Here is a 14,838-nt window from a genome sequence, read left to right as displayed (position 1 = left end):
TTTTTGAGGAAACTCCATACTGTCTTCTATAATGGTTTTATAAATTTGCACTCCCACCAACAAGGTTCAGCTGTTACCTTTTCAGAACATCCTTGCCAACACTTGTTACACCTTTCGTTCGTTTGCTGTTTTTTGCTAAAATCCATCCAAACAAGTGTGAGATGATAGTTCATGGTAGTTTTGATTTGTATTTCCCTGATAAATTGTGATTTTGAGCATTTATTTGCATAACTGTTGCCATTTGTCTTTTTTGGAGAAGTGTCTTTTCAGGTCCTTTGCCCATTTTAAAATTGGGTTAATGTTTTCTTACTATTGAATGGTAGGACTTCCTTATATGTTTTGTGTATTAACCTTGTATCAGATGTGCAGCTTGAAAATACTTTCTCCTATTCTGTAGGCTCCGTTTACTCTGATGATTGTTTTCCTTTGATGTGCAGAGATTTTGGTTTGATGTGATCTCATTTGTCTGTTTTTGATCTTATTAGCTATGCTTCTGGGGTCATTTTACTGGTCTTTGATCAATGTCATAGAGCTCTGTCAGGTAGGTCACTGAAGTAAAAGTATGTGATGGAATAGATAATAGACTAAAAACTTTAGGGAATGAGACCAGAAACTTTGGGTGTGATGAAATCATAGGATATAAGAAGAAAACATGTTTGGAAGTTTTGTGGTTTTATAGTTTCAGGTCTTTAGTGTAAGTTTTTAATTTCTGGGGGTTGATTTTTGTGTGTAGTGTAAGATTAAGTTCCAATTTCATTCCACATGTACATATCCAGTTTTTCCAAAACTACTTATAGAAGACTGTTCTTTCCCCATTGTATTCTTGGCACCTTTTCTGAAGATCAATTGACTATAAATGTATGGATTTACTTCTAGGCTCTTTTTTTTTCTTCCACTGATCTGTTTAATGCCAGTACTATACTGATTTGATTATTATAACTGCAGTATATTTTATAGTAAAGAAGTCTAATGCCTTCAGCTTTGTTCTTTTTTTTTTTTAAGATTGCTTTGACTATTCAGGGTATTTTGTGGTTTTATATGAATTTCAGAATTGTTTTTTTCCCTATTTATATAGAATTGTTATTACAAACTTCATAAGGATTGCATTGAAATCTGTAGATTGCTTTGGGTAATGTCTCTATTTAAAAAATATTATGTCTTCCTATTCATAAAATGGGATATTTTCCCATTTATTTGTATCTGATTTAATTTATTTCAGCATTTTAAAAATCATTTTCAATGTATAGGTTTTTCACATCCTTGGTTAAGTTCATTCCTAAATATTTTATCTTTTTGGATGTTGTAAATGGGATTGTTTTCTTTATTTCTCTTCTAGATAGTGCATTGTTACTGTCTAGAATAGTCACTGATTTTTCTATGTTGATTTTGTATTCTGCAACTTTACTAACTTTGCTTTTTGATTCTAGCATTTTTTTGGTGTGTGTGAAATCTTTAGGGTTTTCTCTAAGATTTTATCATGTGTCAAGAAAGACAATTTTCCTTCATTCTTTTTGTTTTATTTCTTTTTATTGTCCAATGCCCTGATTAGGACTTCCAGTACTACACCGAATAGAAATGGTGAGTGTGGACAGACAGACTTGCCTTGTTCCTAGTCTAAGAGTAAAAGTTTTTAACTTTCCAAGTTGGGTATAATGTTATTTGTAGGCTTGTCCTATGTGGATTTCATTATATCGAGGTACATTTCTTCTACACTTGATTTATTGAGAGTTTTTATCAGGAAAGATACTTCATTTCAAAATGAGAGTAGTAGGAGGTGAAAACTTCAGGCAGATGATGCTTCTAACTGTTGAACTCAGGGTAAAAGCATTTGTGCAGCATGCTGAGAAAATTGCTGCTTTCCCAAAGAAGCAGAAATATGGAGAGTACTGCCAGGTGGGTCATAGAAGTGTGTGATGGAGAAGACAATAGACCAGAAAGTTTAGGGAACAATTCCTCAAACTTTGAATATCCTAGCAACTTTGGGGGATGATTGAATCAGGACACAAGAAGAAAACGCCATCAGTAACTTCAATAAAAACAACCAACTAACCAACCAATTAGAAAGACAGTTATGATCCCAAACTGCAGTCAATTAATTGTGATTTTCAGCTATTGCTAAGGATAAAGTGGGAGAATCTTTTTGCCCTGAAGATTACAAATTTTCCTAATGTGTCAGAGGGGTTATGGCATTAGGATCTCAGAGAAGAATACTCCTAACATACTCTAGTGGCTCTGCAACAACCACTTATCTGATTACAACAATATAAACATGGTTTATTGTGTTCAACTTGTGCAATGAACTTATAAAGAAAGCATAAAAGGTTTTGCCATTATAACCGCTATTAGCCTTGACCTCATAAAGGTGAAGCTAGAACTGACAGATGTTAGGAAGCAAAAGAGGGAGTGGAGGGTGAAGAGAAGAGAGAATCACTGAAATCCCAGCTCCAAATGGACAGTCAAGAGAAATGGTGAATAAAAATGGAGGTTTAACATCTGAAGTTTCTGAGATGGTTAGTGGGAGGAACTGAGAACAGTGGTGTAACTATATTAGGAAGTAGAGGGTAGAGAAAGTGGGAGGTAGTACAAATGAGCCATCATTCATGTCTTTGAGCAGGAAGTTACAAATAATCAGTAAAAATGATACAGTATGAAAGAGTGACTTAAGCATACTATTTAGAGGTTAGTAGTTAACTACCAGAAGAATCATGTAAAAGTGATTCTCTCTAGGGAGAAAGATCATAGATGCGGATGGGTGGATCAAATAACTGATGGTTTCCATTATGAGGTGCTAAATAATTTATGCATGTATATATAAATTTTGTATACTGAGAAAATTTCTGAACCATATTTCCTTCTAATCTATAAGCAAGAGCACAAATACCTCCATTGCTTTCTGGCATGTGGAAAGGGCTCTTTTCTAATACAGACAGTACTAATTTAGTTTTTGGAAGCTGGAGGGAAAACCCGTTAATGGGGGTGGAAGGGAAAATTCCACCGTAGTATCTTCAGACTATTTTTTAAATGATTTTTTTATTGTGGTAACTATTTATAGCATAAAAATTATCATTTCAAACGTAAAATTCACTGGCATTAATTACATTCACAATATTTGCAATCATTATCACTATTTCCAAAATTTTTGTCATACTGAACAGAAACTCTGTACCCATTTAACTGTAATTCCCCATGTCTGTTCTACCCAGCCCCTGGCAACTTTTATTCTATGATTTTCCTTAGTCTAGGTACCTCTTGTAAGTGGAATTATACAATATTCATCCTTTTGTATTTCACTTGTATCCAGGCTATCTTCTGACAATTTTCTGAAGCCTTCTTAGGACAATGACAAATTCTGAAAGGGATGGAAGATGTGAATTTTAAGCATTTTACTTCATATAAATCCTTGGTAGTACTAGAAAAAAATATATATTATGTCCATAAGGAACAGTGGATGCTGAATTTTCTAGAACCCAGAGTAGGTGACTATACCAAAGATTTCTCTTACTTGATCATTACAACAGAGAAGCAAATTTTATTACAGTAGGGGAGAAAGCCACGTGGAATCTGTTGCTTTTCAAAATCACTGATACAAGATTGCCAACATGGGTACAGTGTTGGGGTACACACTTCAAAACAGACTGACCCATGGTACTTACTTTTTTTGTTATCTGAGACACATGGTTGGTGTATGCACAATTTAATAAGACCAATCACTCAAATCTTATTCTATCACACAGTGTGACTGTCATACATGCCCCTGAAGGACATTTTGCTTTTGTTGGTAGAATTCCTGCCCATTATTTGGATACAGATATAGTTTCCTTCATACTCTGCATTTCTTTCTGGAACTTCTGACATATCCATAAAAAGGAATGAATATGCGTGCAGTGATGTGAGTTACAACATACCTAAAGAGATTAAACCATCTCTTGTTACTTGTATTGATTTTCCATTGCCAGCTAAAATTAGTTTCAAGGGTATAGCAATTTGTACAAAAACTGAAGACAGGATTGATAACAGGCAGATTATTTTCCATGCTTTCTTGAATTGCTGTCACTCTTGACAGATACCCTAGAATGCAGTTATGCAAGGAGATGCTAAAATGTCAGCATTTCATTAAAAATAAACTATTGAAGATAGCAGGGTGACTATTAAGCATACCCCAAAGCACAGAGAACACTCACATATTTGTAAGAAAGTCCCTGGAGATCTCAGGAGCAAAGCATCTTTGTGGATTGACTTACCTTTCCAGAATGTGTAAAATGTAAACAGGAAATCTTAAATTTCTCAGAGGCAACCCTTCCTATGGAGGAACTGTGGTTATAAGGTAGCTGTCAAACTGAATTGGTAAGTGGAACCTCTGATTTCTTAAGCTAGCAGGCATGAAGGATATATGAAGCATGTGTGCATGCGAGCCTTCTTTTTAATTTTTAAAAGAGATGCTCTATTCTGAAGACTGTGTGTGTTTGAGATTCCTTTACTCCTCTGATGATAAGTAAGAAAGAAGAAAACAATATAACTTGACTCTACATGTGCTGGTAGTCTCAGGATATTGGTACCTCCAAACAGCAGGTGTGACCTGGGAGACAGAGTTCCATTGACTTTAGAGGACCTAAAACAGAGATTTTGTGATGACTTCTTTGTTTTTCTCTCACCCTCACAGCTTGTGGTCAAACTCAATTGCCTGCATTCAGGTACCTGGCATCTTTGTGGGCTTAAGAGGGAACTCAAATCCTTGAATAGGTGGGGGTATATGGTCCAGCCTGACCTCTTTGAAATCTAGCTGATGTCTCAGGCAGTGAACTTGGAGTCATGCTTGTTTGTCCTCTCTTTCTCTCTTATCTCATAGCCAACCTATTAGGAAACTGTCAGCTCTACCTTCAAAGCACACCCAGAACCCAGCCACTTCTCACTACCTTCATGCAGATGTACTGGTCCCAGCCACTATTACTGGGTGGCTCTAATGGAATTCTGACCTATCTGCCCATTTTTGCCTTGTGTCCCTTATGGTCTCATCTTAATACCTCTGTGTAGAGACCCCACTAATCTCCATTCAGCTCAGAATGAGGCCCTTAGTATGGACCACAAGGCCCACACAATTGCCTGCACAACTCTTGGGCCTTTTCTCCTATTATTTACCCCCTCACCGATTCTACTGCAGTCATACTGGCCTTTTGGCAGTTCCCCACGCAGACCCACTTTGCTCTTGCCTATGTGCTTTTGCCCCTATCTGGAATGCTCTTCCTCCAGATGGCCACATGGCTCACTTTCTTATGTCCTTTGTGTCTTTGCTTCCATACCACCTTCTTAGAGAGGGTTTCCCTTGGCCTTCCTGTTTCAAATCTCCCTCTGGTCCCCATCATGCCCTATCTCTCCTCTCTGCTTTCTTATTCTCTATTGCATTAATCACCATTTGTTACATATTTTAAATTGAATTTTATTTATTGTCTATCTCCCCTGATAGAGTACAAATTCCTTGGGAACATGGAGTTTTGTATGCTGCTATATGCCTGGCACGTAGTGGGGCTCAGTATGTATTTGAGCGAATGAATGAAGGTCTCTTGTATCTTATTTCTGGAAACAGAACCTGGCTTTGTTATATAATAAGCGTGTTCTGACCCAGGCTGTGTGTAAGGTCTTTATCTTAGTAACTTATCCTGCCTCTGGTCCTAATTACTTAGAATTGTTTTTCTCTTGTCCTTATTGCCTTACTGTGCTACCCAAAACTGAAATCTCTTCTTGATCCCCAGTCTTGTGAACCAGGGACCATAGAGACTGACTGAGTGCTGATCTGCCTGACGAAGTCACTTTATTTGATCTGTTCATAGGGGTCCTCTTGGCCTGGCTTTCCTGACTGGCCTAGCATCCTGTTACTGCTTACTATGCCTCCTGGTCCCTGTAGGAAGCACAACCTATTGTCTGTCATTAAGCCTACAGGTGAGTCTCCCACCACCTGTCCAGCCGGTATTTCCAGTTGGAACACAACATACAAACACATTTTCTTTTTATAATCCAATTAGGTCATTATATCTCTATCTCATTGATTATAATAAGATTTTTCTTTTATCTCTGGGTACTCCATCCCATGATGACAAAGACCTTAGGGTCTTACTCAATCCAAAGATTTATATCAAGGAAAGAAAACCAGAAACAAACAAAGAAAACCAGAAATCTACTTAGTGGTTTGGGGAGTCTTGGGTTATTGTCACTGCCACATGGTGTCACTCTTGAGACATTATCAGGCCAGCAAGTGGGTATCACCTGTATACCAGCAGAAGAGCAGTGAGATCTGGTCCTGAGTAGGTGGCATATTACAACTGGCATCTGGAAATTCTGAAGCCTAAGTAATAGTGTCCACTGAACAAAAAAGTCAGAGGAAGTCCTGCTTTCCGAGGTTGGCTCTCAGCTGCTGGAATCTACACCACCAGGGGCAGGGCCCCAGTGTTACTGCTTCTTGGGTGTCTGGCATATTAAGTTCATACATAAGCACACATATGTACATCCATACACATTCCACCAGACGTGTCAAAGGGGACGGTTCCTAAGTGGTTGTCAGCAGCCTTCTTCACTGCCAGGAACCAGTCTCTCCTTTAATCCTAGAATTCTGATCCTAAGAGCATAGGAAATTCTTCTCTTTCTTTGACCTAAAGCTTGCCTCATTTTGCAGGAGGAATGACTTTTCTTTTAGAGAAGCAACCCCATCTTATTACACATGCAGTTTGGAACATGTTCCAGGTATGCCTCACCCAATTGGAAATGCATACTTTTTTGATTGCCAAATACTTCCTTTTCTGACTGTTATTTACCTATTTTATTCTTGCCTAAGTCATAGGATCTGAAAGAGTTTAACTTTGATGGAAATGAACCCAAAGGAAGTACATTAACCATCAGGCCAATGTTAAAAGAATAATGAAGAAAGAGAAAAGGAACTCTGAGAGATCACTCATTTACTCATTAACAATACAAATGATCATGATAATAGTTGCTATCCATCTGGTAACTAAAGTGTATTTAAGGCTTTAAGGATTCTCATTCAACTCTACAACAATCCCAAAATTTAGATGTGATTAAGGGAAATGTGGAAATGAGAAATCCGAAGTCCAGAGAAGTAAAGTAACTGAAATCCCAAAGTCATATGGAAAAGAGCCAGGATTTAAAGTTAGATGTTTTAGACTCTAGAGCTTGAAATCCACACTTACTCTATAGTGATTGAATAATTACTAATCATCTTAGGTTCCTCACTGTTGAGGGACACATGCATCATTAGTGGCTTTTGGCTTCCTAATTTTTACTGAACCCACTCACCTACCGTATCAAATGACCCCATTCTTTTGGTTCTGAGTGTGTGTGTTCAAGTTAGTGTTCCTTTCCCTTTTGAAACATTCTCATTTCAATTCACTCTTTTATAGCAGTGTGAAAACTTTATGGTGGGCCCCTTCATATTCCAGATGAAGGAAACGGGGAAGAAACCAGCCATCAGGAAGACTCTCCATGATACCTTGGAATCATGTCATTGTCTTGTTGGCAGATCAGTCCTGTGCCTACAATAAAGCCAAGAATGATCTTGGTAAGAGATGTTATCTTTTGAAGTATGATCAAAGCTCTGGGCCTAAGATTACTTAGCAAGGTGCAGTTCTTCTCTCTCTCTCTTTAGAGTTTAAATGACTCCTGTAATTGGTCAGCATTATAGTCACAAAATGAACTGAAGTGGAGAAGATAAAAGACCACTACCTTGGAAAACAGTGAGAAATTCTCCCCTTTGGTGTTGCTTTCATCTCACACTTGCTCATTTTGTGAGGTTCTGACTGTTACCCTCCAGTAGTTTCCCTATGACTCAGAAAAAGCCCCAGGATCTTGCTACCCAACTTGAGGTCATTAAGATGCTTGAGTGAACTTCCCAGTTCCTGTCTGTTGAGTAGAGATGACATTGAATGGAGAGAGACACTTATGTAGGAGGTGTGTCTGGGTCAGGCATGAAAATGCCCCAGGAATTATCTCAAAGGAGGAACATCCCCAAATGAGAAAAACTAAGCAAGATTTCTTATCCTTTAAACTACTTAATTCACAAATATTTTTTCCTCAAAATAGAAGTAGGAGGGAAAATGATAGCATCTGAAGTTCTTAATCCTGAAAACCTCTTTCAAGAGGTTTGTCCAATTATCTCACTTTTACTGAATCATAAAGGCATTCAAAGCATCAGTTTGCATAGACAGGGTCACGATGTCATTACCATGACACTAACATAGCCTCCATGCTCAGCAATGTGATTCTCATTTCTCTTTTGTGTACAACAGTTCCTACATTTTGGTTTAGATCTCTTTGAGGATAATGGTGTAGAACTAAAACATTTTTCATTTACTAAATGGATTTTATTTGAAATACATACTCCATTAATTTTCACAATAACTTATAGGTCATACCATTAATTCTGGAATGTCATTGAATGTCTTGCTTTGATGATAAACTAGGTACATCAGGTGTTTATTGTCATTACCAACGAGTTTTCTTCAGTCTCTTCATAAGCCAGTGCCAGTTTTCTTTCTTGATTATGCTGGAAGATAGAACAAAACTTATAGGTTTGGTAATAGGAATTAGGATTTAGAGTCTACAAATTCTCAAATCTACTTTCTACAGTATGCCCAAAGTAAAATTGATAGAACAAGGTAGCTCACTAAGAGAAATTAGTATTGTCAGTATTCCAACTACTGGCTAAAATTCAAAGGACTAAAACATTTCAAAAAGGCAACAAGAGTCTATTTCAAAGTAATAAAATAAATCCTTTCTCTAAAAAATAAGAACATTAAGCATCTGTGATTCTTACTGGAACTCTGGTTTGAGTTTATAAGATTATACCAGGGATCATAAACTCAAATGTCTTCAGGGCCAGGTCAGTAATATTAATTTTGGCTTGTGAGGATGGAGGTAAGCTGGCGAGTTCTCACATTATTCAGGAGAAGCTGTTCCTCGGCTCTGGCTGGTTATTATAATTTGGAATGTGGACTTGGCCTTGTCAGAGTTCTTATCTCTTCAAGGGAAGCCATAAATCCAGATTTGTATAAGGAAGTTCCTGTACCCTTGGCCTAGACTTTCACAAGTTGTTTTATTTTATCTTAGATACTGTCTCTACATCTCAAACAGTTATTACCAAGGGAACAATCATGACTGACAATGGCTACATGAGTCAATAATCAAACTCTCCCTAAGAGCAGCCCATGGAGAGGGACTAGCACATCAATCAATTGATTATTTTGGTACGAGACCAATCCCTTTAAAAACAAACTCAAACAAGTTATAAATGAACATAATTACATAATCAAATACTTTAAAAAAAGCAACTAACCTCTAATTGATAACCTTTGATTAGTATATATAAAGAATTATATAATCTGGGGCAATATCCAATAATCGACCTATAATATCTTGGCTAAATGTCATTGTAATTAAAAAGGTGGTAAAGACCTTAAATTCATCACAGACACAGAAGAAAAGTCAAACCTTGGCCTTTGGTTTAGTTTTTTTTTTTTTTTTTTTTTTGGGGGGGGGGATTGAAGCCAGTGCACTTTACCACTGAGTTACATCTCTAGTCCTTTTTATTTGTTATTTTCAGACAGGGCCTGGCTGAGTTACTGAGGCTGACTTCAAATGTGCCATCTTCCTGCCTTGGGCTCTTGAGTCCCTGAGGTCACAGGGGTGCACCACTGTGGCTGTTTTAGGTACTTTGGGAATCAAATTCTTTTTAGTTGCAAAAGATTATAAGTCTCTTTTGCCTTTGATTCCTCTGGAGTGGAATAGACCTGTTTACAAAATATCCTCTTTGATGTGATGGCTCTTATAAACTCAATTAAATGCATTTACATGTATTTCTCAATAAACCTCATCTGCATTCTCCAAATTCCTAACTTGTACAACCTTAAAGAAACGGTTGACATCTTTGTGCCTGAGCGCTAACAGGCAGGTGCTGGCCTTATACATTCCCAAGGCTTTTCCCATCCATTGACCAATGTGCTGTGCTCTTTGGTTTTCAAATTCATGCTTTGATTAGCATACAGTTTCATAATTTCTATACTTTGGTATTCGTAGACAATCAGGGATGTCTTCCCAATCCATTGTGGTCACCTGCTCCTCTTCCTCCTCCTGAATGCTCCCAATGAATAGGCTCAGGATGTGCCAGATTATTATATTTACAAAATTTAAGATGACCCAATTATGAGCACAGTTAGGAAATTCCTAAATATACAACAATGCTCACATTTGTCTCAAGGGCATTAATCAAGAAAAGAAAGAACAGATTCCTCAGCAATTGATCACATGCAGAAAAGTCTCCTAAAAAGTACATCTATGCTATAGCTTCTGTGTTACTTTGCTTTGTGTATTATATACATATTCAAGTCTCCAAGGTTGGTACCTTAATAGATAAAAAATGTAAATTTACATTGCTAAGAAAAAAAGTTTAACTTACAGTGATTTGACTGGTGATCACAGTGTGGAGCCAATTAGATTTTATCTCTTTATATGGACATTTAAATCTTGAATCCAGAACCTGAATTGCTCTTACATGATTATGTTGAGCTGATGACCTGTGGTTATCATATTAAATGGAATCAGAAAGTTCTGGATGTGTAATTCAAACCTTCAGAATTGTGTCTTTATTAGGAAGTAGATAATTCTAATTTACTGATCAGACGACATAACCAAGAAAGAGAGGTGTAAATACTATTTTATTGTTTGACAAACATAAATAATAATCTTATTATTTAGGCGAAGGACTCTAACTGATCAGCACTAGTAATTTTATCTGGGCCATTCACCTTCTCTATAAGGGGTAGTCTTTTAAAATTTTATTTTTAGTTGACAAAATAATTTTAAATATTTATGGGTAGTTTGCAATACATATTTATAATATTTTTTTTACATAAATATACAAGGTATATTGAACAAATCAGGGTAACTAGCATATTCATTTTCTCAAATATTTATCATTTCTTTGTGCTGGGAACATTCAAAATCCTTTAACTATTTTGAAATATGCAATAAATGCTTGTTAACTGCAGATACCCTACTGTGCTGTAGACCACTATAACTTATTCATTCTAACTATATTTTTACGGTCAGTCACCAACCTCTCTCTAACCCTTCTACACTTCCCACCCCCTGGTAACCACTATGCTACTCTCTACTTCTATGAAATCAACTTATTTAACTTCTATGTTTGAGGGAGAACTTATAGTTTCTTGTCTTTCTGTGTCTGGCTTATTTCATGTAACTTCCTTTATGTGCCAACAGAGAAAGACCTGGCTGTCTGATGATACTTGACCACTGGACTGATTGAGAAGTAAGTTATCAGCTTGCACATCCTCAGAAAGTGACTCATGTCCACACGCATCACTGTTTCTCAACAAGACTGGAAGGTTCTTCCCATGCAGCTTTTTGGCATCTATTGATCAAGCTTTTGGAAGGTCTAGAATATCTGGAGGATTGGGTGGTTTTGGTGCTGTACTGCAAGGGGCATGGGACCAAAGTTGGGAAAAAGTAAGAGTAGAGTTTCCTGCTCAATTCACCCTTGTGCAATCGCATGAGAACATAGGCTGTGTCTGAGACCTTGTTTTATTTCTCAGGGTTCAGACAAGAAGATTGATCTCAGTCCCTTTTTCTACTATGTTTAGACACTGTTCTGTAAAAGAGATTGGTCAGATATAAGACTGTTCTTTGAGGGACTCACAGATAAGTGGTTAGTTAATAACTTATCTCTACAAAATACAGAAATCTATATTTTAATTTAAACAAATGTGTCTTCTGTATTCTACAACAAATTATACTTAGGTCATTCAATTTAATTTAAATTCACAATAATCAAAGGCTGGTCCTTACCCTTAAAGGACTTCTGTTCATGAAGATGAGCTCAGAGACCTATAGAGCCTTTTATTCAAACATATTTTCTGGGTGGCTCTTAGTGACCTCCCTGAGCCTTTATCTTAGTGTTATTTAATGGGTGGCAAAGACTCTGACCATCAAAGACACCATTATGACCTTGGTCATTGCCATTATTGATTCTGAAGTGAGTCAGTTTCCATTTAGCTTTAGAATTAAGCCATTTCCTCTGATGAGGTAGATAAACTTTTCTTGGGTCCCTCAGGATATAATTATCTTACAGGAGTTAGACATAGAAATGAAAATCAAATTCTTAGGAAAAAGTAGTGTCTATAAGAAAGAACATTATTTTCCAAACTTATGAAAATCAAGGAATGTGATAGTGAAGGTCTACTCATTTAAATAAAACAAAGCAAACTAACCTCTCTTCTCAACCACACCACACCAGCCTGTTTGCAAACATTACACTTTTCATTTCTTCTTTGTTCCCTGGGTCTCCTCCCCACCTTTATTCCTTCTCCCTGGATTTGATCTACTTATTTCAGACCCCAGATTTGCTATTTATCCATATAATATGTAAGGAACTCATGTTCTTTATCTTATCTAGTGGACTCCCCTTTTTGGTTAAGATATCAGACAGAATTGGGTTCAAATCCCACTAACCTTGTGACAGTCAATAATATTTTATTTTTGTTTTAAATTTGTGGTTCTTGCCTAAATATAAAATTTATTTAAACAAAATCAAATTATGCTTTACAAGTCTTAGAAAATTAAGTCTAACACTTATTTTCTTATAATGTTTTCTGAATCACTCTAAATGTCAGTTATCTCATTGGTAAAATGGAATTAATATAAAAGTATCCAAGGGTTGTTGTAAAGATTAAATGAGATAAGGTATGCATTGTTTAAGAGAATATGTGTCAGGCAAATTCTCAGTAACATTGTTTTGAATAATTTCCTTATTTTCCTGATTTTTTCTTTTACTTTATTCATAAAGATTTTTCTATTGTTCCACTGACACTGTTTTAACTATCTTCTCAACTGCTGTTCCAGTACTCACTGGACACTGGTAACACATAGGTCGATTAGAGCACTGGATTAGGAGGCCTACAGTCTGGTTGAATTCCTGGATCTGTCATGTACTAGCTAGACTTTGAGGGAGCCACTTAACCTTTTTGAGCCTAGTTCTTAAGACAAGAGTAAGCAGTGCTCACTACATTGGACTGTGATTAAATAAGGTTATTTTCATGGATGGCTTACTACGTACTACGTCCTGGTCTAAATTCTTTATATGCATTTATCTCATTTACACTTCAAAACAACTCTCTGAGATAGTTACTATTATTATCTTTCTTGCACTGATGAGGACACAGAGGCTCAGAGAGATTAAGTTACTTGCACTGGGGGAGGTAGGATTTGTGCCTAGATGTGGCTGGCACCAAAGCACAAGCCTGTGAACACCACGCTGTGTTACTCACAGAAGGTCGTTTATTCTCACTTGTGGCCTCAGTGAAGAGCTTGCATATTGCTATAGTTTGGCACATTGAACTTTTTTATGTGTCTACCTCGTTTCTCTAGTGAGATTTCTAACTTCTTCAGAGTGTGTGGTGTTTTTGTTTGTGATCTGTTCTCTTTTTCCCTGGTATCTATCACAGCGTTGCATTATAGTAGACATTTCATAAATTTCCTAAGTGTGTCCTCTTTTGCTTTCTCTCCTCCCGAGGGATTTTTGGAAGTCTTTTATGTTAATGCTAGTCAGTAATGTATGAATTTATTTGTCATCAAATAACAGTGACAAAATAATGATAATTATAGTAAAGAGTTGCTGAGCACTCTCTTTATATAAGGAAGGTTATGTGGATTATTTTATTTATCCCTGTCCACAATCCTAGGACTTACTATAATTAACTATATTATGAATGGGGAAACTCAGCTTTAGAACAATTCTGTAACTTGTTTAATGTCACAGAACTGACAAAAGCTTAAAAGTCCTGGTCTGAAACTATTAGTCTGATTCCAGAGCCTGTGCTCTGAGCTTTTAAAAATAGGTACAAGATGCAAGAATTATATGAAAAAATGTTCACCATCTTTAACCATCAGGGAATGCAAATCACAATTACATTTGAATTCTATCTCATCCTACTCAGCATAGCAATCATCAAGAACACAAATAACAATAAATGATGGTGAGGATAGAGGGCAAAAGGAACTCTTAAGCTGTTGGTGGGAATGCAAATTATTATAGCCACTATGGAAATTAGCATGAAGCTTCCTCAAAAAACTAAAAATGAACCTAACATATGACCCTGCTATACTCACCCCTTGGTATTTTATTTGAGAGAATTAAAGTCGGCATGCTTTAGAGATATATGCGTACTATGTTTATCATAGCGCAATTCATAATAGCCAAGCAGTGGATCCAGGCTAGGTATTCACTGACAGATAATGGATAAAGAAAATGTCGGATATATACACAATGAAGTATGGAATTATGTCATTTGCACAAAAATGGGTAGAACTGGAGATCATCAGACTCAAGAAAGACAAATTTCATATGGATTTTCTAATATGGAAGCCAAAGGGAAAGGAAAAATAAAAGAAATAAAAGGATAAATGGACATTTTGAATGTAGAAAAGAGCCTATTAGTATAGAGGAAGGAGATTGAGAGGAGGGATAAGGGGAAGTACCAGGAAGTGAAATTGATCAAAGTGTATTATATGCATGTATAGATATGCCACAAAGAAAAAGGAAACCAACTGTACTGTGTAATTAATATCCACCAATAAAATATAAAACACAAACAACAAAAGACCAAAAAAAAAAAAAAAAAAAAACCCAAAAAGCAAAACAAAAAACAGGCCTGCGTTGGGTATGACATTGATTGACCAGTTTCTATTTTTTTCTTTTACAAGTTATGCATTACTAAAATTATTTTTGTAAGTGCATTTTATTGTGTTAAATATACACATATT

The sequence above is a fragment of the Sciurus carolinensis genome, chromosome 11 (assembly GCF_902686445.1).
Source record: "Sciurus carolinensis chromosome 11, mSciCar1.2, whole genome shotgun sequence".
In the NCBI taxonomy this organism is placed as follows: Eukaryota; Metazoa; Chordata; class Mammalia; order Rodentia; family Sciuridae; genus Sciurus; species Sciurus carolinensis.
This window is presented reverse-complemented; position numbering follows the sequence as displayed.